At 35.8% G+C, this 18,505-nt stretch overlaps 1 protein-coding gene across 1 annotated transcript in view; it reads right to left on the minus strand.

Annotated features, from left to right (window-relative positions):
* The window catches only part of ACOXL (acyl-CoA oxidase like), a 511,038-nt gene that overhangs the window by 403,487 nt on the left and 89,046 nt on the right, over positions 1–18,505 (minus strand). The gene's annotated exons all lie outside the window — the stretch shown is intronic.

The following is an 18,505-nucleotide window of genomic DNA, read 5'->3' on the forward strand; positions in this document are numbered from 1 at the left end:
TTGAGACTCTTCACTCTCCTGACTACTCTACTCTAGATACAGCAATGAAGTGAAGTGAAGTAAATGTTGCAGCCGAAATTCATTACAACAGTCATGATGTGGCCTGACCACAGCAGGCTCATATGGGTCTTAACAAAGGAAAATGAGAGCAATAAGCAATGAAGGAGAACCTTTCAACCCAGCCAAGGGCACAGATCCTGCTGCTTGGGTCCAACACCAAAGGAACTTCATTTACCCCAGGGAGATGATTCTTTTGTCTTACTTACAAGACAGGCTAATTACTAGGGGTCAAGAGGCCCATGCGACTTCAAAGAAATGACAATAACACCCCAAAAAACCAAGCAGGGAGCAAGCAAGAATTGCATTAACAATAAAAATTATTGTTAGGACTTTAGCCCTCCTTGAAGAATAGAAAAGTCTTCCCATACAAGATCATACCTAACCAGAATCTGGAACTATTCATTCTTACTGACATAAATTTGGTGTTATGGAGAGAATACCATACTTGTAATCAGGCATCCTGGACTCAGTTCTACAACTTCCACTTTCTATTGGTGTGAGCTTAGGAAGCTCAATTCATCTCTTTGAGTCTAAGTTTCCTTATCTGTAGCATCATCATCATCATCCAGTAGCATTTATATGGTGCTTTAAGGCTGGCAAAGAACTTTACATATATTATTTGATCCTCATAATAATCCTGGGAGACAGGTACTATTGTTATCTCCATTTTACAGGTGAGGAAACTGAGTCCAGGAGAGGTTTCAGTGATTTGCCTAGAATCACACAGCTAATATATGGCTGAGGTAGTATTTGAACTCAGATCTTTATCTACCATGCCACACAGCGACCTCAAATAGGTTCCTCCTCACAGGGTTGGTTCAAAAATAATAACTTTCCATAAAACAAATATAGTCAAGATTAGGAGGAAAGCAGAAAATGGAGAGGAGAATTTATAGACAGTTTCTTGGATAACAGCCTCAAATCTCAACTATATAGAGAATTTTGTTTTATTTATAAGAATATGAGTCATTCCCCAATTGATAAATGGTCAAAGGATTTGAAGTGAAAGCTTCTGGAAGAAATCAAAGTTATGTACCCTCAAATGAAAAAATGCTCTAAATAATTATTGATTAGAGAAATACAAATTAAAACAACTCTGAAGGACCACCTTATACCCATTGGATTGGCAAAAAATGATTGAAGGGGAAAATGATGAATGTTGGAAGAGATATGGAAAAACTCAGACACTAATAAATTGTTGGTAGAACTGTGAACTGATCCAACCATTTTGGAGAGCAATCTGGAATTATGTCCAAAGAATTATAAGATTGTGTATACAGTTTGGCCCAGAAACACCAACATTAGGTCTGTTTCCCCAGGTGATTGGGGGAAAAGGAAAAGAACCTATACATTCTAAAATATTTTTAGCAGCTTTCCTGTAGTGGCAATGAAGTAGAAATTGAGGGTATGCCTATCAATTAAGGAACGGCTAAATAAATTGGGGAATATGATTGTGATGGAATACTATTGTGCTATAAGAAATAATGAATAGATTGATTTTTATAAAAACAGGGAAAGGCTTGTATGAAATAATGAAGAGCAAAATGAGTAGAACTAAGAGAACCTGGTATACAGTAACAGCAATACTGTTCAAAAAGAAACTGTGAGTGACTAAGTTATTCTGAGTAATATGAATATTCAAATCTACTGCAAAAGACCTATGAAGATGCTATCCACCTGCAAGAAATGATATATGTAGTATGTTTTGTATGGTTTTACGTATATACATAAATATATATGTATGCACACATGCACACACATATATGTCAAATGTTGGATTTCTGTAATGTGAGGTTGGGAAGGAGGGAGACAATTTAGAGCTCAACTGATAGTAAAAATAAATGAAATTTTAAAATTAAGCATAATAACTTTCCTTGTTCTTCTCTCAATATGCTCTCTCTCTTAGTGATCTCATCATCTCCAATCAGTTTATCATCTCTATATAGATGCCTCCAAGATTCATCTCTGCTGAAATCAAGTCCAATATTGCCAAATACCCAGTAGATATTTCCTCCTGGGGATTCCATGAGTATCCTAATCTCAACATGCTAGGTATTAGAGAGAGACAAAATTATAAAGAGTAAAAGAGGCAAAAATGAAATCATTTCTACCCTCCAGAAGTTAATGATCTATTGAGGGGATATGACATATATACAAATAAATAACCCCAAAACTAGTCAAAGTGCTACACTGCCAGTGGTGGTGAAGGGAAGGAGAAAGCAGATCATGAAAGGCATTGTGAAAGTGGTGGCACTTGATCTGAACCTTGAAATGAGACGGAGATTTTTAAAAGTAGAAGTGAAGAAAGGACTTTGGCAGGAAGGATATATGTGGAAGCAAAATAGCAATAAGTTCAATTTGGCTGGGGTTTAAAATGCATGAGGGAAGAGTTATTTGAAACAAATCTGAAAGGTAGGCTGAAGCTACATTGGGAATAACTTTAAATTCTGAGTTTCTATATAGCAATAACAAAATCCAAAAGAAAAGAAAACCATATTCATAAAAATTACAAGATACATAAATTATTTGGAAATCAGTCCACCAAAATGTACAGATATAATTACAAAATACTACTTAAAGAAATAAAGGACAACTGAAATAACTAGAGGGATATTCAGTTTTCCTGGCTACCCTATGACAATCTCGTAAAAATTACAATACTATTTGAAGTTAGTTTGGCAATTAATTTGACAGTTAATATGCTTTCAGATTTAATTTAACCAATCAAACTTCAAATGGCATAGCATTTTATAGATCTAGACAAAATAATAATAAACCTCATCTGGAGGAACAAAAGATCTAGAATATCACAGGGAAATAATGGATGAAAAGAAAGAATAAAGGAAGAATAGCATTTTCAAATCTCAAACTCTATTATAAAGTAGATATCTTCATAGCTATATGTTTCTGGTTCAAGTTGGAAAAGTAGGTTAAAAAAAAGACTAACTAAGAAAGATAAAGACTGAATCTTGATTTTATTTTTATAGAGAACTCCAAGATAAGTAAAATTCTCCACTTTAAGGACTATTGCTTAGAGCACTGAGAAGTGAAATAATTTGCCCAGTATCAAATAGCAATCAAGTTGGAACTTGAATGCAGGTCTTCCTGGCTCCAAGGTCAGCTATTCAATGTGCCATTCTGAGTCAGAAACAATAAAACTCAATAACCTAATCCTTAATAAACCCCAAAATATGAATTACCTAGAAAAGAACTCTCTATATGGCAAAAAATACTAGAAAAGCTGGAAAGAAGTTTGGCAGAAATTAGGTTTAGAACAATATCTTGTACCATATCTCACAAAAAACCCAAAATGGCTGGTCTTTAAATGAATTATTAAAGATAAGATCATAAAAAATTATAGGAGAAAAAGCAATTCATTTTCACTGCCACCACTAAGGTATAAATTCTTTTTTCTTTTCCTTTATTTTATTCCAGTGACAAATTTACACATAAGTTTTCCAAGATTACATGATTCATGTTGTCTTGTCCCCCTTCCTTATCTCCCTCTCAGAGCTGACAAGCAGTTCCATTGGGTTATACCTATATTATCACTCAAAACCTGTTTCCATATTATTCATTTTTGTAAGAGATTAATCTTAGAAGACCAAAACCCCAAATCATATATAAGGTAAATTCTTAATAGAACAAGGGTTAGAAACAAATACAAAAGATAAAATATAGCAAATTGATTTCATTAAATTGAACATTCTTTTCATAAGCAAAATTAAAATACAATTAGGATAAGAAAAATGGTTGAGGAAAAAAGTCTTTGCATGAGATATATTTGCTCGGGGTCTATATACAACATATAGGAAACTAGATAAATATATAAAATCAAAAGCTATTTCCCAATAGCTAAGTGGTGGAAAGATAAGAACAAACAATTCCCAAGAGAAGGATTGTACATTAAGTACAACCTTATGAAAAACTGCTCAAAATTATTAATGAATAGAGAAATGCAATTTTCAAAAAGCTGAGGTTTCATTTCAAACCTAGACAATTGGCAAAAATTGCAAAAGATGGGAAGAGTCAAGACTGGAAGTATTGTGAAAAAATAGGTTCACAGTACTGCTTGACAGACTATGATTGGTCCAATTATTATGAAAGTCAGTTAGAATTATTCAAAGAAAGTGACTAATATAGCTATACTCTTTGACCTTGGGATTCTACTATTAGGAATATACTTCTAGGAAATCAATGAAAAAAGAGACTTTATATCCAAGAAAATATTTATAACAGCACTGGAAATACAATTGGTTGGGAAATGAGCAAACAAGTTTTGCTTCATTTGGCTAGTGGATTATTACTATACAGTCTAAACTAAATATCATGTAATTATAATGACCAAGTTTGGTCTTAGTGTAGACATAGGAAAGGGCAGCCCTCCCCTCTTTGCCAAGATGGGAGACTATGGGTGTGGAACACTACATATAGACAGGTATGCATATGTACACACATATGTATATGTTGTCAGATTTTTTAGATATATTGGTTAACTGTTTTTCTTTTTTCTACTTTTCATTTTAAACAAAGATTCTTTGGGAGAGGGTGGGAAAGGGATATAAGAGGATATGTAAGTGGCAAAAGGACATTAATAAAATTTTTTTCAAATAAAGAGTTTGCATTTTATCCTTAAAGCAACAGGGAGCCACTGAAGCTTGAACAAGGAATTGGAAGAGTCATATATATGCTTTAGCATTCCCCTTTGGAAACTGTTTGAAGAATAGACTGGGAGGGAGGGTTGGGGTTGGAGGGGAGTCAAGAGAGAGGGAGATCAATGAAAAGACTATAGGAATATTGTAGGCCAGAGGTGATGAGGACCTGAACTAGGATGGTGGATTGGTGAATGGAGCTATGCTTTGCTATTTAAGTTTGCAAACAGAACTCAACAGTACTTCAGGAATCACTAGTCCATTTGGGAATTCACCCATCAATGTGCATTTAGTAGCTTTAAACATTTAAGTGAGTTTCTTCATTTTTCTAACTTCTTACAGTCTGGGTCCTTAAGGGAGCACAACCAGGGCTGCAAAAGTGTACTCAGAAGAGCACCAGGTAGGACCCCCTCATTAGAATGGGCTGAGTTCTAGGACTAAGTTGGCTTTGCCTGGCTCCTGACCCTCGTGCTCAGTCTCTTTTGCTTTCTTTCTAGCTCCTGCTTTTGTCTTTGATTTTGATGTATCTCAGCCCAGCCTGTACCTTGGCTTCCTGTCTGCTATTTCCCTTGGCTCCAGTTCCCCAGGTTTGAACTCTGGCTTGGATCCTATCACCACTCGAGCTTGTTGGCTTCCAACTCTGTCTCATCAAACCCTACCTGCCTCAGTCCCCCAAGGTCCTGTCCATAACCTTTTCATGTCCAGCTGGCCAGATGAGATTAGATTCATGACTTACAGATTTCCAAGAGTGATAATATAGATTGTTGGGGAAGAGAAAGGTCACATATGCTGGCCCAAATTTATGGAAAGACAGATTAGTATCCATCTATATGGGTGACTTGACAAATGTTAGAAAGGTTTCATTTCCTCTCAAAGAAATATATTCTTCATTAAATGCATTTAATGAGTGAAATTCTTTCATTAAAGATTCATTCCTTTTAATTAAAGCATTGTCTTGTAGGAGATTGCAAATATGCCCCCTCATCACAGTAGAACAGCATTAGCGTTACCACTGAGTGTCAGATACCTTCTGATAACTGAGACCAGCCCAGCAAGTCTGTTTTATAGTGGAGAACATGGAGAGAGCATTGTAGAGTCAAGTCTCTCACTGAAGAGCCCAGACTGAAGGGTGAGGAGCCCTAATGAAGGCCAGCCAAAAGACAACATGGTGGTATAGGGTACAAAATGAGGAAAAAGAAAGAACTCCAAGGAAAGCATGAAAGGCTTGAAGACAAACTTGATCTGTTTCATCATTTTACTTAGTACTAGCCTTGCCCATATGGAAAAGATTGTACAGGAACCAAAAATCTCTGAAAGTTAATTGATTTGGATGGAGAATTAGGAAATGGGTTCTAATCATGGCTTTGCCACTTACCAACTAAATGACTTTGGTCAAACCACTTAAACTCTCTATACCTCATTTTCCTCACAAATAAAAATGAAGGAATTGAATGAAACAATTTTTAATGTCCCCTGGGGTTCTAACATCATATTGTTCTAGGCATTCTATTAATATGATGCCCTTTTTGAGAATTAATTGGGCTGGGGACAGCTGTGTGGTTCAGTGGAGTGAGAATCACACCTGGGAGATGGGAGGTCCTGGGTTCAAATATGACCTCAGACATTTCCTAGCTATGTGACCCTGGGCAAGTCACTTAACCCCAATCGCCTAGCCCTGACCACTCTTCTGCCTTGAAACCAACACATAATATTGATTCTAAGACAGAAGGTAAGGTTTAAAAAAATACTTCTTTGGAGCAAAATTGGCCTGGTTGAAGAAACAAAGTATGAATTTATAATACTCGATAAGTACTGTTTGGTAGCTTCCCTGTGGTAGTGTTCTAGCTTTTTAGATGTGGGGTTGCAGGAGGAGTAGAAATTAGCAGATTCTGCTTCTCTTTTCCCTATATACTCTTGGTGATCTAATCAGCTCCTAAGGATTCAATGGCCATCTCTGTACTGATAATTTTCATATTTACTTATCCAGTGCTAGCCTTTCTGCTAACATGGTCCAGTCTCACAATTCCAACTGCCTATTGGACATCTCAAACTAGATGACTTATAGATATCTTAAACCCACGTCCAAAACTGAAACATTCTCTTTCCCCCCAAACCCTCCCCTTTCCCTAACTTCCCTATTACTGTTAGGGTACTCCCATCCTCCCAGTCTTCCAACTTAGGTGTCATCTTTGATTTCCTATTCTCTACCCCCTCCTCCACCCCCATAGCCAATCTATGGCCAATGCCAGTCATTTTACCTTTATAACATCTCTCCTCTGACACTGCCACCACCCTGTTGCAGGCCCCTCATCACCTTATGACTGGGCTTTTACAACTGATGGTCTCTGTGCCTCCCATTTTTCCTAATTCCCTGCATCCTCCAATGAGCCATCAGTGTTCTTTCTAAAGAAGAGATCTGATTGTGTCACCCTACCCACTCAAGAAAACTCCAGGTGCTCCAGGATCAAATATAAAATAAAACCCTCTATTTCTGCATATATATGTATGTGTATTCATACACACACACACATATACAATATGTGTATTCATACACACAACACATACACAATATACATACACACATATGTATACCTTGTTTCCATCCAGTAATTTTCATATTGTCTCCCCCATTAGACTATGAGCTTCTTGAGAACAGATATTATTTTTTTCCTTTCTGTGTCTCCCTAGCACTTAGCCCATGTTTGCTATATTGCAGGCACTTAATCAAGTTTATTGTCTGACTGGCTAAATTAAAAGACCTGAAGATTCAAGAACAAGAAAAAGGGAATCATTGAAATGCCATACCATTAAGACAATCCCAGCTCTGCCACCTGTTCTTTGTGTGTGCCTTTGAGTATATTACTTAACCTCTGCACATCTCAGTTTCCTAATCTCTAAACTGAAGAGGTTGAAGATGAACTCTAAGATTCCTTTTGGTTTAAAATTTATGAACTCACAAGATGACTATGTAGAGAGGCAAGTGAGATCAGAACAGGAATATCTGGAGAATAGGAAGAAACTTAGGGACTAAAAGTCACATTTAAAATGATCCAACCCTTCTGGAGGGCAATTTGGAACTATGCCCAAAGGGTTATAAAAATAGTACATACCCTTACCCTTTGATCCAGTAATACCGCTACTAGGTCTGTTTCCTAAAGAGATTTTTAAAAAGGGGAACGGATCAACTTGTACAAAAATATTTATAGCAACCCTTCTTGTGGTGGCAAAGAATTGCAAATTGAGGGGATGTCCATTAATTTGGAAATGGCTGAATAAACCGCGGTATATGATGGTGAAGGAATACTATTGTGCTGTAAGAAATGATGAGCAAATGATTTCAGAAAGAGTTGGAAAGACCTTCATGAACTGATGCAGAGTGAAATAAGCAGAATCAAGAGAACACTGCACACAGTAACAGCAATAATGTGGAATGATCAACTTAGCTATTCTTAGCAATACAATGATCCAGAACAATTCTGAAGGATGAATGCTATCCATCCCCAGAGAAGGAACTGTTAGAGTCAAAATGCAGATCAAAACATACTATTTTTCACTTAGCTTATTTGGGTTTGTATTTGAGGATTTTTATTTTATATGAGTATTCTCTTACAACAATGAACAATATGGAAATAGGTTTTGCATGGTCAATCATGTAATAACCCAAATCAAATTGCTTATCATCTCTGGGAAGGGGGTGGGGAAGGAAAGGAGGGAGAAAATTTGGATCTTATAACTTCAGAAAACTTATATGGAAAATTATTATTACCTATAATTGGTAAAATAAAATATCTTTACCAAAAAAAATCACATTGAGGGCAAAGAACCCTTATAAAAGAAGTGGAGGAGTGGGAGTAGTAAAAGGGCAGGAGAACATGGTCAAAGAAGGGAATTTCAGAGTGATTTCAAGGTGATTGATACAGTCAAGCTTGAATAATTTCTTGGATACCCTGTACTTAAGGCTGCTTCTTTGCCTCCCTGTGACATCTGGAAAAGGGAAGAGAAGAGAAAAAAGCCAGCGACAGCTATTCCCTTTCTTAGGGTAGGGGGTGGGGATGGAGGGGGGGCCAAGGGGGACACAGAAAGGCATCTTTGTTTATTTTCACAGAACTTGGAGCACTGAAGCGGTGTACTCCAGCTGCCTTCCAAGAGATCAAACCAACACAAAATAAAAGTCGCTAGATATTTGCCAATCACATTCAAAATCAAAATCCTATATGCTCTAATGCTGTGTTTCTTGTCTTCTACTTCCTTTATATTTTAAAGAGACAGCTCCTTTCCCAGCAGCCACATATCCATTCAATAAATGTTCTGCTTTGCCAATGAACTTCAAACTTAGCTTATAATCTAAATCAGGGCACTGAAGTCCATGACCCCATCACTTTTTGCTATGCCATCTGGGTTCATTCAAGACAAAAGCATGAGCATATTCAAGACTAGTTCTCAGAATGACTGATCTTAAACTGCTTAATTCATTGAGTCTCTGTTTTCAGAGGTGGGCACGCAAGCAATGTCCACAGTCAGAGATGATGGCCAAACTGCACACTTGCAACCTTCAAGAGACAGATCAAGTTCTGTTCCCATTTAGCTCCCTCCTGCAATGGTCTCTCCCCATAGCCCTGAGACATATGAATCATTAAGGACAGCATGTTAAGTGTGAATGAGGGGAGATTAAAAGAAGTTGGGAGCACAGAGGTACAGGAGAACCAAAAAAAAGATACTACCAAATTGGGTGCCGAGTCATGAAAGAAGGACCTTACCAAATTTTCGAAAAGGGTATATAGTCTCTTCCCAACCAATACCCAAGACTGGCCAAAAGAATAGCATAGAACAATCTTCAAAAAGAGCATAAAGTATTTTTAAACAATTTACATTATTGTATTGCTTTAAATTTCACAAAACTCTTCTTCTAGATTATCTCAGATGACCTCACAACAATGTTGTAATAAATAGATATTATTATCCTCATATTGCAGATGGATACACACACACACACACACGCACACACACACACACACACACACACACACACACACATATATGCTCAAAGGAATTTAATGACTTGGTCATGGTCACACAACTAATGTCAAAAGGATAATTTGAATTTGAGTTTCTCAAGATTCTAGATCCAGAATGTCTTCTATTATAGCATTCTTCCTCTAGTTCTCTGCCTCTATGTTCCCCAGACTTCTGTCCTGCTCCAAAGTTTCCCTTTCCCACAAGGGGGAGGAGGACAGAGTGAGGCGGGGAGGGAGGGGAAGAGAGAGAGGAAAAAGGGAGAGGGGGGGGAGGGAGAGAGAGAAAAAAAGAGAGTGAGGGATGGAGGGAGGGAGAGAGAGAAAGAAAGAGAGGGAGTGATGGAGGGAGGGAGAGAGAGAGAATCCCTGCCTCAATATTCTCCTTGAAATTTTATTTACATTGGAATCCCATGAGATTTAGGGTTCAAGGCTAAAAGGGTTAGTTAATCAGCTTGTCTTAGGTTCTAAGAAAGACTGATAGAAATCAGATGCTGAGAAAACATGCACTTAGGCATTGGTAAGAGGTGGAATCTCATAGATGTCAATTCAGTTTTGACTAAACCAAGCTAAAATTTGTCACCTCCATTCACTTGATGGAAAAGGCCATTCTTAGATTGGGGGGCTAAGAGATACCCATCTTATTTAGTTTTATAAGTATTCTCTCAGTATTTTATAATATTCCAAGGCCATTGTTTAACAGAATCTCTCTAATATCACATCAGAAGTGAACCTGAAGGGTGAGATGCCTAACTCTCAGTTCATTAAATAATTCTGTTTTGCGTGTTTTTTGCCCCAAAGCACTTACCTTAAGGATTTCTGCTTCTGAAAGTAGTTTTTAAACTAAGTTTTGCAATAAGAACATATTTTTAAACCTTGTGGAAAAAAAAGAGAGAGAATAACACCCACACACCAGGAAATCTTTCCCCACTGTGTGGGTGGTGGAGGCCCTGAGAGCTTTATCTGCAAAGGGCAATTCTGGGGATACCATCCCACGGTATGGATTCCACACAGAAAAACCCTCAAACCAAAGAGTGGAAAATGTAAATAGAGGAGAAAAAAAATCTATTCTACGAAAATGACTTCACAAAAATCAATAAAAACATGATGAACTACAACAAAGCATCTATAAGTTCTCCAAAAAGCAAAGCTGCTAAAGGTAGATTCTTTAGCATGGAATGTTTCTACAACTACTACCTTCTCAACTTCCTACAGCTCCCTTTTTGGATTTGCCTAGATCAGGGATTGGATGGCTAGACCTTAAAGTTGTATCATCTCACCAGGTCAAGCATGTATCTTCCCACAACCAACAACCCCATGAGAACAAAAAGCTCACTTCCTTTTTTGGTAAAATGAAAACAACAGAGAGGCAGGGTGATATAGTAGAATGAGTGTTGGATTGGGACGCCAAAGGCTGGGGTCTAAACATCTCCCTATGTGACCTTGGGTCAAAGCACTATTTCTCTCCAGACCTCAAATTGTTCATCTGTAAAATGGGGGAGTTGGGCTCTTCTAAGGTCTCTTTGGCTTCTAAATCTTTGATCCTTAAATACACATAGAATAATTGATACAAATGATTTGTGTTTTTATAGTATTTTTTAATTTACAAAGAATTTTATAGAGAGTATCTCATTTGATCTGCACAATCACCCTGTCTTAAAGAGATAAGGAAAATGAGGCCAGATATGTGATGTGACTTATCCATGGCCACACCTAGACTGTTAGTGGCAAATTCAGGCCAAAGCATTCTGTTTTAACACTGGTTAAGGGACATCTGATCCCATAAGCAAAAGCAAAAGTAAAAAAAAAAAAAAAATTAAAAGAGATAAGCAGAGGAACTAAATCTTGCTAAAAGGTACCTAGCCAATGAAGTGTTATCATTACTAAATATATATGCACCAAATGGCACAACATCATTCTTAAGAAAAAAGTTAAATGACTGATAGGAGGAAATAAACAGTAAAAATATACTTTTGGAGGACTTCAACTTTCTCCTCTCAGAGCTAGGTAAATCTTATATAAACAAAAAGAAATATATTAAGGAGATAAATAAAATTTAGATAAGTTAGATATAATGGACCTCTGGATAATGGGAATAGAAAAGTATACACATTTTTCTCAGTAGTACAGGGCACCTTCATGAAAAATGGCCATGTATTAGGGTCACCTTACAATATCAGAAAAGCAGAACTATTAAGTGTCCCCTTTTCAGACTCTAATAGAATTAAAAATAAAGGGCTGTGAAAGCATAGATTAAAAATCAATTGGAAGAGATGGAGAGATGGCTCAGTGGATAGAGTCAGGCTTAGAGACTGGTGATCCTGAGTTCAAATTTGACCTCAGACACTTCCTAGCTGTGTGACCCCGGGCAAGTCACTTAATCCCCTTTGCCTAACCCTTACCACTCTTTTGACTTGGAACCAATACAGAGTATTGATTCTAAGATGGATGGTAAGGGTTTAAATTTTTTTTAATTAATGGGAAATCAAATAATCTAACTCTAATAAAATGAGTAAATTAAGAAACAAGTCGTAGAAATAACCAATAATTTAATTAAAGGTAATGACAACAATGGGACAATGCACCAAAATGTGTGGCATATTGCCAAAGCAGTACTTAGAAGAAAATTTATATCTCTTAACACATACATCAATAAAAGAGAAAAAGAGAAGATTAATATATTGAGTATGAAACTAGAAAAAAAATTTGTCTTGATTAAACAAATCAGAATGGGAATCCTGAAAATCAAAAAAGAGATTAGTAAAATTGAAAGGTAAAAACAAAAAATTGAACTAATAAATAAAACTTGGAGCTGGTATATGAAAAAAATAATAAAATAGAAAAATTACTGGTTAATTTGATTTTAGAAAAGAAAACAAATTATTTGTATCAAAAATGAAAAGATTGAATATAGTAAGGAATGAAATTAAGGCAGTTTTTAGGAGCCGTTTTGCTCAGTTATATGCTACTTAAACTGACATTCTAAATTAACTAGATGAATATTTACAAAAATATAAACTGCCCAGATTAACAAGAGGAAATATAATTCTTAAATCGTGCTATCTTAGAAAAGAAATTTAACTGCTGTAAATGAACTCCCTAAAAAACAAAACAAGACCAAAAAAAACTCTAGGATCAAATGAATTTACAAGTGAATTATACTAAACATTTAAGGAAAAAATAATTTCAATACTATCCAAACTCCTTGAAAAAAATTGTAAAGGAGTCCTACCAAATTTCTTTTATGAAACAAATACAATTTTTGATAATTAAACCAGGGAGAGCCAAAACAGAGAAAGAAAACTATAAATCAATTTCCTAATATGAAAATTTTACACTAACTTGTACCTTTTTCTTTGGCATCCTAAGATTAATCTTGGATTTTAAAAAAAAGGTGAGTTCTTAGGTTAAGTTTGAAGCCACTTATTGACTGGATTAAGATGTAATGTGGCCCACCATGTGACCCACTCTCTGATCAAACCAAGATAGTGGTCAGGGGAAAGATAATAGTGGGGGATGAGAGGAGTAGACATGCATACTCTAGGGGCCATGCTAAAGATCTTGTGACATCTAGTGTCCAGAAGTCCCTTGTCTCTTGTCCATTGTGATTCAGCATCCAGAAGGCCTGCCTCTTGCCCAGAGTGAGGCCTGAGTTCTCCAATCAGAGGGGCTTTGGAAAGGGACATTGCTAAGAGCAAAAAATTGAGTCAAGAAAGGAAGAGGAGGTTTTTTTGGTCTGGGAATTAAGCAAAAAGGTGTATGTGGCCATGGCTTTTGGTCTCAGAGGAAACTTGGTAAGGGAATTACCAGTCACACATAGCTAGAGGCCATTTTTTTCTCTGACTCGCTTTTAAAATTATTTAATAAATAATTATAAATTAAGATACAATCTCCAGAGAATTTTAATCTTAACACTAATGAGTATTGAAACAAAAAATTTAAATAAATGCTAGCAAGGAGATTACAGTAATATATCACAAAGATCATACACTATGACCAAATGGGATTTATACCACTAATTCAGGATTGGTTCAACATTAGAAAAAATTACAAGCAAAATTGACCATATCAAAAAACAAAAACAAAAAAAATCATAATTATATAGTAGAAACGAAACAAGTTTTTTGAAAAAAAGCATTCATTCCTATTAAAAATACTAGAAACAGGAATAAATGGAACCTTTCTTAAAATGGTAAGACATAGCTCTTTAAAACCAAGAACAAGCATTATCTGTAATGGGAATAAGTTAGAAGCCTCCCCAATAAGATTAGTTATGAAATAAGACTGTACATCATCACTATTATTATTCAATAGTATATTAAGAATGCTGGCAGTATTAGTAAGATAAGAAAAAAGAAATTGAAGGAATAAAAATAGTCAGTGAAGAAACAAAATTATTACTCTTTGCTTATATTTATTTTGCTTTGTTACATTTAGAGAATCCTAGAGAATCAACAAAAAAAGTTAATTGAAATAATTAACAACTTTAACAAAGTTGCAGGATATAAAGCATATTCACATCAGCCTTTCTATAGATTACCAACACAACTCAGCAGGATGAGATAGAGAAATTCCATTTAAAATAACTACAGATATTATAAAATACTCTGAAGTTTAACTGCTAAGACAAAGGCAGGAAGTATATGAACACAATTACAAAATACTTTTCACACAGATAATGACAAATCTAATTAACATGTGAAATATTAATTGCTCATGAGGCTAAACCAATACAATAAAAGTGACAATTCTACCTGTTGACTTACTTATTCAGAGCCATACCAATCAAACTACCAAAAAATTATTTTTTGGAACTAGAAACGACAATAACAAAATTCATATGGAAGATCAAAAGAACAAGAATATCAAGATAATCAGTTAAAAAATGTGAAGGAAGGCAGCCTAGTAGTACCAGATTTCAAACTATATTACAAAGCAGCAATCATAAAAACAATTTGGTTCTGGCTAAGAAATAGAGTGGTGGATGAGTAAAATAGATTAGCAATAAATGACCTGGTGTTTGATATATTAGCAATAAATGACCTGGTATTTGATAAACTCAAAGGTTCAAGCTAAAGGGGCAAAACCTCACTATTTGACAAAAATTACTGCGAAACTATAAAGCAATAAGGCATAAATTAGGCATAGATCAACATTTCACACCATATGCCAAAATAAAGTCAAAAAAGGTAAATTATTTAAACATAAAGGGAGATATCATAAATATTTCAAGAGAACATGGAAAAATTTACCTGTTAGATCTACAGAAAATGGAAGAGTTTATGACTGAAAATAAAGGATTACATGAAGTAAAATGGAAATTTTATTATATGAAACTACATGTTTTTGCACAAAATCAATTCAACCAATATTAGAAAGTGGAGATGGGAACAAGAAAATGGGTAAAAAAAATTTATAGCAAGGTCCTCTAATAAAAGTCTCATTTCTCAAACTTATAGGGAACTGAGCCAAATTTGTAAAAAAAAAAAAAAAAAAGAGCCATTCTCCAATTTATAAATGCTCAATGGATATGAACAGTTTTAAGTATTAGAAATCAAAGTTATCAAAAGTCAAATACTCCAAACAACTATTGATTAGAGAAATACAAATACTCCAAACAACTATTGATTAGAGAAATACAAATCAAAACAATCCTGAGTTCTATTTCACACCTATCAGACTGGCTAACTTGAAAGAAAAGGAAAAGGAAAATGCTATAGGGAATGTGGGGAAATAGTACACTAATACACTGTTGGTGGAATTGTGAATTGGCCCAATTATTCTGGAGAATGATTTGGAACTGCGCCCAAAGTGCTATCAAACTGTGCATACCTTTTGACCCCACAACACCACTACTAAGTCTGTACTCCAAAGAGATCAAAGAAAAGGGAAAGGGCCTATTTGTACAAAAATATTTATAGTGGCTCTCTTTGTGTTAACAAAGATTTGGAAAGTGAGGGGAATGCCCATCAATTGGGGAATGACAGTGGTAAATGATTGTGATGGAATATTATTGTGCTATAAGATATGACAAGGAGGATAGTTTCAGAAAAACCTGGGAAGATATATGAAATAATGCAAAGTTAGGTAAACAGGACCAGGAGAACATTGTACACAGTAACAGCAATATTGTAACAACAATCAACTGTGAAAGACTTAGATGCACCAATCAAGACAATGATCCAAAACAATTCCAATTCATTCACCATGGATTCTATGATGATAAATACTATTTGCACTCCAGAGAGAAAACTGATGTCTCAGTGCAGACTAAAGAATACTTTTTTCACTTTCCTCATGCTTCTTGCTTTTTATTCTATTTTTTTTGTTGTTGTTGTTGCAACATGGCTAATAAGGAATCACGTTTTGATTGACTTCATGTGACATCATATTGCTTGCTTTCTCAAGGGATTGGGGAAGAGTAGGTGGGAGGGAGAGGATCCAAAACTAAACATCTTTTTTAAATGGATGTTAAAAGTATATCATTTTTTTAAAAAAGGAAATGGAACAGCACACTAGTTTAAAGCACAAATGCTCTCCTGAGATGCTTGGTCATCTTTAGTTCACCTTTATAGGCACTCATAAGAAATAAACTTTCATTAAAAAAAAAAGAAAATGGGGGTAGGGTGGGGTAAAGGTATACCTGATTCATTAACTCAGGTGGGAGGGTGAATTCAACAAATATTTAGTAAGAGCTTTATTTATTCAAGGCACTGGGAATGAATGACAATGTGTCTGTAGTTCTATCATACTTGTGAAGAAAGTTGGCAATAATATCAAAAATGCCTTTGCTTACATTAATGCATTGGAATCACTGTTTATTTTGGAGGTAACCTGGTCTCTCTCTGTATATGTTCTCATGGCAGCTTTGTCCAAGAGTCCAAGAATCAAGTGGAAGGTGACTACAGCCCAGGTTTTTTAAATTATAGTTGTCCTCCTATCTTGACCCTTTCCTCCTCACAAAAACTCATCTCCTCATCAAAGCATATACCATTGTTTGGGCTCTAAACTTTGGTACCATCTTTGAATCACATCTCCCTCTGATGACTATTGCAAATTCATCACCAGGCCCTGTCCTTTGCTAGAGTCTTATGCCAGACATATTTCATGGCACTTCTTGGAACAGATCTTCCATTAGAAACTACATAGGTAATGTAGACATAAAAGTGCAGAATCATTGGGTTTTCAGATGCATTCAAAGGGCATCTACTAAATGCAAGAAGTAATCCTAGATGCTATATGCTCTGCTAGCTCTCTACTATCCCAAGGATAAAATATACACCCTTCACCATGTGAAAAAACTTCATTTTCTGACTCCAAACTATTGCACATTACCTCTCCCCCCCAAAACATTTCATATTTCAACCAAAATAGATGGTGAAATATTGTCTAATTCTGGAATTCCATCTCCTGTTTCTATGTGTTTGCCCAAGGTTTCCCAAGTGCTTGGGAATACCTTCATCACTTCCTCCTCTGAGAATTGCTACATTCCTTAAAAGAGTGTCTCAGGTACCATCACTAACAGGAAATCTTTTGTAATGTTTCTAGGTGTTAGTGCTTCTTCCTTTCTTAAATATTATACTTACTTACATGTGAAAATGTTGCATTACCCAAATACAATGTGAGCTCCTCAAAAGCAAAATTAGTTTTTTAAATTCATGTCATTCTACAGTACTTAACATCATTCTGTGTACATGGCAGGTACTTAATGCTTGTTGGATTGAACTGAAGGAAAACAAAAATAAACCCAAAATCTGCCCTCAAAGAGTTTACAATCCAATGGGGAGAAATAAGATATTTTCACAAATAAATGCAAATAATAAAAAACAGCTCTGAAAGTTTTGGGAACTCTGATCAATACAAGGATCATTCAAGATTCCAGTGGACTAATAATGGACTCAAGATGCAGAATGAGACATAAAAATCTAAACCTTGCAATATGGACATTTGTTTTTATTGACTATCTGTATTTGTTTCAAATGCTTTGTTTTTCTTTTCCTTTTTCAGTGTAAGGGAGCAATGGGAGAATAAGGAATCAGGGATGGAAAATCAAAAAGAAATACAAAGTAAAATGGTGGAGGGAGAGGAGAAACAAGCATTTATTAAGCCCCTACTTTAGGCCAGGCACAGTGTTAAATTGCTTTTAAAATATTATTTCTTTCTCACAGCAACTCTGGGAAGTAAGTGCTATTATTATCCCCATCTTACAGTTGAAGAAACAGTTGAGGCAGACAGAAGGGACCTCTCCAAGGTCACATAGCTAGTAAGTGTATGCAGCTGGATTTGAACTCAGTTCTTCTTACCAAGGCTCAGTGCTTGCCACTGTATCAGCATTAACATGTGATAACTCAATGAGAAGCACTAAGGATGTCTTTGGGAAGATGGATCATTTGGGCATAGGGAGGGTAGAGAAGGAGATTGTTCTTTGAAGACCTAAAATTCCTAAAAAACAACTTTCAACCATATTCTCAGAATAAGGTTGGTTTTCAGTTTTTTCTACCCTCCCACTCAATCGTATAACACCTCTCTGCTTACCCAGCACCCAGAGGTTAGGCTATACCAGAGAAGAGAGGAAATCTAAAAGGAAACTCTACTTTCTGATCAGAAGCTTCTTTTAAGTCCCCTCTCTCACCTCCCCCAATCAACCTCTAACAAAAAGACAGTCTAAATGTTGTCTAACTAGGTTTAAAAAAAAGAACTTGTCCTTTCTGGATAGAGAACATATCAGTGAAGAGAAAAGCCTCAAGTAGCCAAGTATCATAAACATAGAGGAGAAATTGA

This window comes from Gracilinanus agilis, chromosome 2 (assembly GCF_016433145.1).
Source record: "Gracilinanus agilis isolate LMUSP501 chromosome 2, AgileGrace, whole genome shotgun sequence".
Lineage (NCBI taxonomy): Eukaryota > Metazoa > Chordata > Mammalia > Didelphimorphia > Didelphidae > Gracilinanus > Gracilinanus agilis.